General features: G+C 47.9%; 1 long non-coding RNA gene across 1 annotated transcript in view; it reads left to right on the plus strand.

Moving 5' to 3' along the window:
- LOC111855231 (uncharacterized) overlaps positions 1-9,187 on the plus strand; it is a 13,653-nt gene extending 4,466 nt beyond the window's left edge. The window contains exon 4 of the long non-coding RNA XR_011983515.1: positions 8,543-9,187. This is a non-coding gene — a long non-coding RNA (uncharacterized lncRNA). The remainder of the gene's footprint in view (positions 1-8,542) is intronic.
- Positions 9,188-9,657: the final 470 nt, after the last annotated feature.

Here is a 9,657-nt window from a genome sequence, read left to right on the forward strand (position 1 = left end):
AATTGGAAAGTATGTGAGAGTCTTCATTAGACTTTTTAAGCAATTGCTGGACTACTGGGTGTTTAAAACAGGAGAGAACAGTGCCTGTTGAGAGACAGGCATTTCGAAAAGAAAGCACCCAGGGGTCAATGTCAAACACGTCTTTGAAAAGGCTAGAAGGAATGACACTGGAAGAAGAAAAATAAGATTTCGAGTTAGACACTATTTCCCTTAACAAGGAAGGGAAAGAGGTTCAAACTCTGTCAATGGTTTTCTTTGGGTCCTATCATAAGAATGTGACATAATACAAGCCATTGGAGCAATATTCTATCTAATAGCATCAATCTTACTTGTAAAAACTTGAAAAAAAAATTCACGTTTCGTCAGACAAGTTAAGATCGAAATTAAAGTGCTCTAGTGCAGATACAACACTAAACAAAACTTTACGGTTATGTTGATTTTCGGCAGAGAAATAATTTTCCGGTGCACGTTTTACAGTGATTTGAAAAGTGGTCAGACAACTCTTTAAAATGTCCAAGGGGACTCCACTGGAGGCGAAGCATTCACCGCGGGAACCGCTGTGGGCGGAGCGTCATCCGCCTTGGGGAACTGCCGGGGGTGGAGCGTGGGGTGGTGTTGCGTCAGCCGCCGGGACCACAGCCACCGGGACCACAGCCACCGGGATGGGACCCTCAGAGGGTGGCGCATCGGCCACGGGTACTGGCACCTCGGGAGCCAGCACCATGGGAACTGGAACCTCGAGCGTGGGGACCTTGGGTGCCGGAGCAGAGACCTCAGGCACGGGAGCCTCGGATGCGAGGATCTCGGGCGCTGGAGCAGGAACCTTGGGCACCGGAGCAGGAACTCTCGGGCATGGGAACCTCGGACGCGAGGATCTCAGGCGCTGGAGCAGGAACCTTGGGCACCAGAGCAGGAACTCTCGGGCATGGAAACCTCGGGGCGTGAGGATCCCGGGTGCCGGACCAGGAACCTCTGGTGGCGGTGCAGGAGCCACTGGGACTGGAACTTCGGGGGGCGACGCATCAGCCACAGGGACTGGCACCTCGGAAGCGGGCACCATGGGGACTGGAACTTCGGGCTCCGTAGCAGGAACTTTGGACATGGGAACCTTGGGCGCCGGAGCAGGAACCTTAGGCGCGAGGATCTCGGGCACTGGAGCAGGAATCTCTGTGGGCAGGTGCAGTATCTGCCAGGACTGGAACCTCAGGGGCCATGGGCACTGGCACCTCGGGAGCTGGCACCACGTGCACTGGAACCTCGGGCTCCAGAGCAGGAACTTCGGGTGCCAGAGATGGAACCTTGGGTGTGGGAACCTCAGATGCCGGAACCTTCGGCGTCGGTGCAGGAGCTTTTGGGGGCAGTGCAGGAGCCAATGGGACTGGATCCTCGAAGGGAAGGGCAGGAGCCCCCATAGCAGGAACCATGGAGGGCGGTGCAGGAGCCCCCGGGTCAGGAACCACTGAGGGCCAAGCAGGAACTGGAACCACGAGGGTCGGTGCAGGAGCCACTGGGTCAGGAACCATGGAGGGTGGTGCAGGAGCCCGCGGGTCAGGAACCACGGAGGGCCGAGCAGGGAGTGGAACCACGAGGGTCGGTGCAGGAGCCACTGGGTCAGGAACCATGGTGGGCGGTGCAGGAGCCGCCGGGACGGGAATCAGTGGAGGCGGATCATCATCCGCCGGGACGGGAGCTGCTGGGGGCGGATTGTCTTCCGCCGGGACGGGAGCCGCTGGGGGCGGAGCTTCATCCGCCGGGACGGGAACCGCTAGGTGACAAAGCGTCATCCGCCGGAGGTAGAGCGCCATCCGCGGCGAGATTTGTCGGGGGCAGAGCGTGGGGGGTGTCGTGTTGGCAGCCAGGACCACAGAGAGCGGCGTGTCAGCTGCTGGGATGGGACCCTCGGAGGGAGGTGCATCGGCCACAGGGACTGGCACCTCGGGAGCGAGCACCACGGGGACTGGCACCTCGGGAGCGAGCACCACGGGGACTGGCACCTCGGGCACCAGAGCATGAACCTTGGGTGCTGGAGCAGGAACCTATGTGGGCGGTGCAGCAGCCACCGGGACAGGAACCACAGAGGGCGGGGCAGGAACTGGAACCACAAGGGCTGGTGCAGGAGCCATGGGGGGCGGAGCATCCCTCGTTGTTGTGGGAGCCGCTGTAGGCGGAGCATCCATGATATTTGGTGAACGAGAAGAGGAGTATTTTAACAATATTTTGAAGGGAAACTTCAAAGAGGAAGTATATTACTGGAAAGCAGCCTTTTGTTTGATTTATTTGAAAGACAAAAAATGCTAAATAATACAGATGATGAAATGTTTGAAATAATCACCATCATCATATGTAGTAAAGAACAGAACAAATTTCTAGCACCATGAAATATTTCACCACAAACTCGGGTGCCGGAGCAGAGACCTTGGGCACGGGAGCCTCGGACACGAGGATCTCGGGCGCTGGAGCAGGAACCTTAGGTTTCACCTTTGGTGGTGGTGCAGGAGCCTACGGGACTGCAAACTCGGGGGGCGACGCATCAGCCACAGGGACTGGCCCCACAGGAGCGGGCACCATGGGGACTGGAACCTCAGGCTCCGTAGCAGAAACCTCGGCCGTGGGAACCTTGGGCGCCGGAGCAGGAACCTCGGGCACAGGAACTGAAGGGTGCGAGGATCTTGGGCACTGGAGCAGGAACCTCTGTGGGCAGTGCAGGATCTGCCAGGATTGGAACCTCAGGGGCCACGGGCACTGGCACCTCAGGAGCGGGCCCCACGTGTACTGGAACCTCGGGCTCCAGAATAGGAACTTCGGATGCCAGAGGTGTAACCTCGGGTGCTGGAGCAGGAACCTCGGGTGCGGGAACCTTTGGCGTTGGAGCAGCAGTTTCTTGGGGCAGTGCAGGAGCCCCATGGAACCACGGAGGGTGGTGTAGGAGCTGCCGGGATGGTAATGAGAGATGCTCCGCCCCCACATCGATGTGGGAGCCGCTGGAGGCGGATCATCATCCGCCGGGACGGGAATCGCTGGGGGCGGAGCCTCATCCGCCGGGACGGGAATCGCTGGGGGCGGAGCGTCATCCGCCAGTTCGGGAACCGCTGGGGGTGGAGCCTCATCCGCCACGGGAACAGCTAGGTGACGAAGCGTCATCCGCCGGGGATGTAGCACCATCCGCCGCGGGATCTGTTGGGGGCAGAGTGTGGGGGGGGCGTCGTGTCGGCCACCAGGACCACAGAGAGCGGCGTGTCAGCTGCTGGGATGGGACCCTCGGAGGGCAGTGTATCGGGCATGAACCTCGAGTGCCGGAGTAGGAACCTATGGGGGCGGTGCAGGAGCCACCGGGACAAGAACCACAGAGGGTGGGGCAGGGGCCGCCGGGGCAGGAACCACAGTGGGCAGTGCAGGAACTGGAACCACAAGGGCTGGTGCAGGAGCCACGGGGGGCGGAGCTTCCCTCGGCGTGGGAGCCGCTGGAGGCGGAGCATCCATGATATTGGGTGAACGAGACGAGACAATACTTTAAGGAAAACTTCAAAGAGGAAGTATATTATTGGAAAGCAGCCTTTTGTTTGATTTATTTGAAAGACGAAAAAATGTTTGAAATAATCACCATCATCATATGCAGTAAAGAACAGAACAAATATCTAGCACCATGAAATATTTCACCAGAAACTGAAATGACAGGCTTCTCTCGTACTTGACTACTCAGTTGAACATAAAATATAGTATAAATAAAACAATATAAATAACAAACATAAAACATTTTTTTTTATGTTTTCTTCACTGGTGCAGTGGAGTGGGTGCGAGACCGCTTTTCACTCCAATGAGAAATCTCGTCATGTAATATCACTAGTCAATAGTGAACAGCAGTACTAGAAACTAAAATATTTTTTGGTGACAAGGAATAGGTATTTAAAGCATTTCTTTAAAAGTTGCAACTGCAACATCACCACCGTAACCAGTAGTTCTCGGAGAGCTAATAAATACACAGACAACTGGTGAAATTTTCAGCAACACAATGGAGTCACCACAGCCAAGCCAGGTTTATGTGATAAAGTCTAAGTTGTGGGATAAAAAGAAATCATTGAATAAAAGTCTTATTTGCGATCGATCTTGCATTTCTTAGGGCCATTCTCACAATGGCAGGGTCTTCAACGAGCAGCGGTGTGTAATGCAGGGGATGTTGGTTGATATAAGAACATAAGAACATAAGAACTATACAAACGAGAGGAGGCCATTTGGCCCATCGAGCTCGCTTGGGGAGAACTTAACTAATAGCTCAGAGTTGTTAAAATCTTATCTAGCTCTGATTTAAAGGAACCCAAGGATTCAGCTTGCACTACGTTATCAGGAAGACTATTCCATACTCTGACTACACGCTGTGTAAAGAAGTGCTTCCTTAAATCCAGTTTGAAATGTTCTCCCGCTAATTTCCACCTATGGCCACGAGTTCTTGTATTTGAACTAATGCTGAAGTAACTATTCGGTTGAACAGCATCCAAACCTGTTAGAATCTTATAGACCTGGATCATGTCCCCCCTCAGTCTCCTTTGCTTGAGGCTGAACAGATTTAGCTCAAATAACCTTTCCTCGTATGACATTCCTCTAAGACCAGGAATCATTCTTGTGGCCCTACGCTGCACCTTTTCTAAGGCCGCTATGTCCTTTTTAAGATATGGTGACCAAACCTGTACACAATATTCTAGGTGAGGTCTCACCAAGGAATTGTATAATCTTAGCATTACCTCCCTTGACTTAAACTCCACACACCTGGAGATGTACCCCAACATCCTATTGGCCTTTTTTATTGCTTCCCCACACTGGCGAGAATGAGACATGGAAGCATCAACATACACACCAAGGTCTTTCTCATAATCAGCTACCTTTATTTCAGTAGGTCCCATAAAATACCTGTACTTTATATTTCTGCTCCCTACATGGAGTACCTTACATTTGTCTATGTTAAATTTCATCTGCCAGGTGTCAGCCCAGTCACTAATTAAATTAAGATCCCGCTGTAGCTGCTGAGCCGCTAGTTCAGTATCTGCTACACCACCCACCTTGGTGTCATCTGCAAATTTCACCAGTTTACTGTATATATTGGTGTCTATATCATTTATGTAAATTAGGAACAAAAGTGGTCCTAAAATTGAACCCTGCGGTACCCCACTATGAACGCAGGCCCACTGTGACATCGAGCCTCTTATAACTACTCGCTGCTTCCTATCCGTTAACCAGTTATCAATCCAAGTCGCTACAGTTCCTAAAATACCTGTCGCTTTGAGTTTAAGTGAGAGCCTCTTGTGGGGAACAACATCAAAAGCCTTTTGGAAATCTAAATAGATGACATCATAGGCCTTCTTATCATCAACTTCCTGAGTAGCTTCCTCAAAAAACTCCAACAGATTTGTTAAACAGGATCTACCTCTCCTAAATCCATGCTGGCTATCCCTCAAAATGTTATTTGAGTCCAGGTAATCTACCATTTTCTCTTTGATTATAGCCTCCATAACTTTACCAGTTATACAAGTTAGACTGATTGGCCTATAGTTTGACAAATTACTTCTATCCCCTTTTTTGAAAATGGGCGTTATGTTGGCATGCTTCCAATCAGAAGGTACCACACCTTCAGATAAGGATTTTTGAAACAGTAATGTTAAGGGTCGGCAAATAATATCCCTCATCTCTTTTAACACTATAGGTAAGATGCCATCAGGGCCCTGTGATTTATTTATTTTGAGCTTAGCTAGGCTTTGCAAAACATCAGCTTCAGTTATATATATATTAGTTATAGACGATGTTGAATTAGTAATAAGAACTGGTAAGTTACTAGTGTCCTCGACAGTGAATACCCGTGCAAAACTATCATTGAACTCATTTACTATGTCAATGTCGTTTTCAATTATAAGACCCTTACTATCCTGCAGATTAGTAATTTCAGCTTTTAGAGCTCTTTTAGAGTTAAAATACTGGAAGAAACTTTTAACGTCATCCTTAGCCTCCAATGCGATCTTCCTTTCGACATTCCTTTTAGCTCGTCTAATGTCATTTTTTAATTCAGCCTGTAGATTTAGATACTCTTGCTTTATTATGTCATCATCAGTTATTTTCCATCTCTGGAACAAAGCCCTTTTCCTCCTTACTTTATACTTTATGTCCCTATTAAACCACCTAGGTTGCAATTTCCTAGATTTATTCTTGCTAGAAACAGGTATGAAGTCCTCTTGTACTTGCAATAATGTGCTTTTAAAAAATTCCCATGCCTCTTCAACAGTTTTGTTATTTAACTCCATCCAGTTCACGGTTTCTAGTTTTAATCTCATACAATTGAAGTTAGCCTTCCTAACATTATATATTTTTGATTTGGACTTTGCTCTTCGGGCACTAAACTTAACCTCAAATTTAACCATGTTATGATCGCTACTGTCAAGTGGTTCTAAAACATCTAATTTACCAATCCTGTCCTGGTTATTAGACAAAACAAGATCAAGAATGGCATCTCCCCTGGTAGGGGTGTTAACAAACTGAGTAAAAAAACAATCCTGTACTAATTCCACCATCTCAAGTTCATTTTCAGAAGAGCCAGCAACAATGTCCCACTGTATCCCCGGTAGATTAAAATCACCCATAACTACCACATCATTTTTATTGCTCATAATCCTAATATCACTGTATAACAATCTGCTTTCCTCAGCAGCTACATTGGGTGCTCTGTAACAAACACCGACAATTAGGCTATTTGAGTTTGTAGCATCTAATTTTACCCATATAGCTTCCGTACTTTTACTTATATCAGTAAGCTCCCTTGCCTGCAAGATTTCCTTTACATATACTGCAACACCACCTCCCTTCTTACCTATACGGTCTTTACGGAACAATGTGTAACCATCCATATTATATTCTTGTCCATCCTTATCACTCAACCACGTTTCAGTTATTGCTATAATATCATAAGAGTCCGATGAGATAAGAGCCTCTAAATCATGAATTTTATTCCTAATACTCCTGGCGTTTAAATACAGACAACAAAGGGTAGGCTTATTACAGTGCCTACTTATAATATGATTTTTTTGGGCTTTCCGTTTCCCCCCAGTTACATACTTAACTAACCTCCCTGCCCCCCCAGTCCCTAGTTTAAACATTCCTCAACTACTCTACAAATACGCCTTCCCAGTACACTGGTTCCCCTCCGGTTCAGATGCAACCCATCCGGCTTGAACAGGTCCCACCTGTTCCAGAAGGTCCTCCAGTGCCCCATAAACCTAAACCCCTCTTTCCTACACCATCCTTTTAGCCACGCATTTAATCTCCTTATCTCAGCTAACTTAGCCTCACTTGCGCGTGGCACGGGGAGTATTTCGGAAAATACCACCATGGACGTTCTGCTTCTAAGCTTATTGGCGACTTCTATAAATTTATCCTGCAGAACAGCCCTTCTACCCTTGCCTATGTCGTTGGTGCCAACATGCACCACGACAACTGGATCCACCCCAGCTGGGGCCAAAAGCTTGTCCACACGATCTGGAAGGTCTCCTACCTGGGCACCAGGCAGGCAAGACACCGTACGGGACCCTCTATCACGCGTGCACACATAACTGTCTACTCCCCTAATAATTGAATCCCCCACTACCACAACCTCCCTCTTTCTGGGGGGAGGGGGCTCCTCAGTGCCCAAGGGCCCACCTGCTTCCCCAGTCCCTTCCGGCTCTAAAGCTGGAAGCACCTGAAACCTGTTAGACACAGACACCTCAGGTGATGCCGCCTCTGTAACGTGTGTACGCCTTTTCCTGCGTCTACGACCTACGGTCACCCAGCTCTCTCGACCTCTCTGCTCTTCATTCTCCCTCCCCCCCGTTAGTGGCGTACACACCGTCTCCCTAAACGGCGTATCAACTAGCTCATCTAACTCACTGTTGCATTGGATGCGAGCCAGTTGCTCCTCAAGGTCGCGAACCTTGACCATGAGTGAGTCCACTAGCTTACATCGCTCGCAGATGAAGTCCGACTGGACACTAACGTCCAGAAGGGCAAACATCTTGCAAACGCAACACTGAGCTGGCCCCATAATTAACTAACTCACTATGACCCCGTACTCCCAGCCCAGTAAATTTATATAGTGTATTTAACTATAAAGATTAATTTGCGTAACAATAAATGCAGTAACGTGCGGAGTACACTAAAATAAGTTATTACTTGTGTTAAAACGGAACTTAATTATTATTTTATTAAAAATTTTAAACCTGATAAACTTACTACTACTTACCAGAAGAACTTCTGCCTGAACCAAGTATGAACTAAAAACAAGGCGAAATCGAAGTTGCTCTTGGGAGGTCGAAAAACCACAAAAACCCCCTCACAGCAGGCTACTGCCGGAGCGGGAAAAAAGTGGAAAATGTCCTCCCGGCCCCGACTGGCGACCGAGCAAAGCTCAGGAGCAACTGTCCTTTTCCGACGCTTGGTAGCGATACCGACGTTAGATGTTATTAGTTATAATCGCCCCGCGGGTGACCGATATCATTCACTCCTCTTCTCCAAACACGTTGTCTTCCAGGCAGGTGGCAAGAAACTTCTTGTGAATAATCTTCCGAAACTGGACGAAGCCAGGAGTATTGCGATACATCGGAATGATGGGAAATGCAAAATTTGTGTTGTCGATTAAGAAGAATAAGTTGACAGGAAGAATAACCAAGAGAACATGGCAGACTGAAGTAATGAAGAGGCCTTGAACTTGAACCAGCAGTTTTGGAGCAGAACTCTGAATTCCGTCATGTTAATGTGTTACCTTGCGGATCTGTAATTCATCTAGATGCTCCTCATCTTGGTGAAAGCCCCGACGCAAAAGCGTTTGATCCATCAGATAATCCCTGCTTTGGGCTGGCTGAAATAAAATGTACAGATGTTGGGGGTGTTTCCGAAGCAGGTAAGTCGAAGGTAAGCAAAACAATTTCATCTCGTGAGTGACTTGTTGTTCTTGCACATAACCGTGTTACTTTTGTTTTTCACACTGATAATGAAATCAAGTTTGGAAGTGGCTGGTCTCAAGATGTTTAAAAACTTGGTAACACTTTTATATTTGTTACTGTATTTGTACCCTTATCATTTTTTATGGCCCTACCTCTTTTGCACCTGCACTTACTCTTGTACAAAATAAATGTTTGTATGATTTTAAAGTAAAATAAAGTTTATAACCTTTAAATATCATTTGTTGTCATTTTTTAATGTGCCCCTCTGGTTAAACACTGGTCCCTTCTTGGCCCCCCTAGTAAAATTTGTCTAGAACCGCCACTGCCGCTGGTCCAACTGCATGTCCTGCCACGTGATGGACAGCCACTGGCTGATGTATGAGCAGCCCCACTACAGGGGCAGGATGAGGTACTTCTGGCCTGGGGAGTACAGGAGCTTCAGTGGCATGAGGTTCATATGTCCATGAGGTGAATCATGGACTCCTGGTACTGAAAAACTATTATCCTAAAAGGGTAATTATCAAAATAAATGACAAGTGTATTACCATAATAATAAAGATTGTATCAGACTCCTGCATACTATGCATTTTGTCCTTATTCTTGATGTGACTGGCTCCTTGAGAAGAGCAAATCATAATCAACACGAGGAATACTTGACACTCGTCTATCACAGCCCTGCAATTTATTTATTTTGAGCTTAGCT

This window comes from Paramormyrops kingsleyae, chromosome 18 (genome assembly GCF_048594095.1).
Source record: "Paramormyrops kingsleyae isolate MSU_618 chromosome 18, PKINGS_0.4, whole genome shotgun sequence".
NCBI lineage: Eukaryota > Metazoa > Chordata > Actinopteri > Osteoglossiformes > Mormyridae > Paramormyrops > Paramormyrops kingsleyae.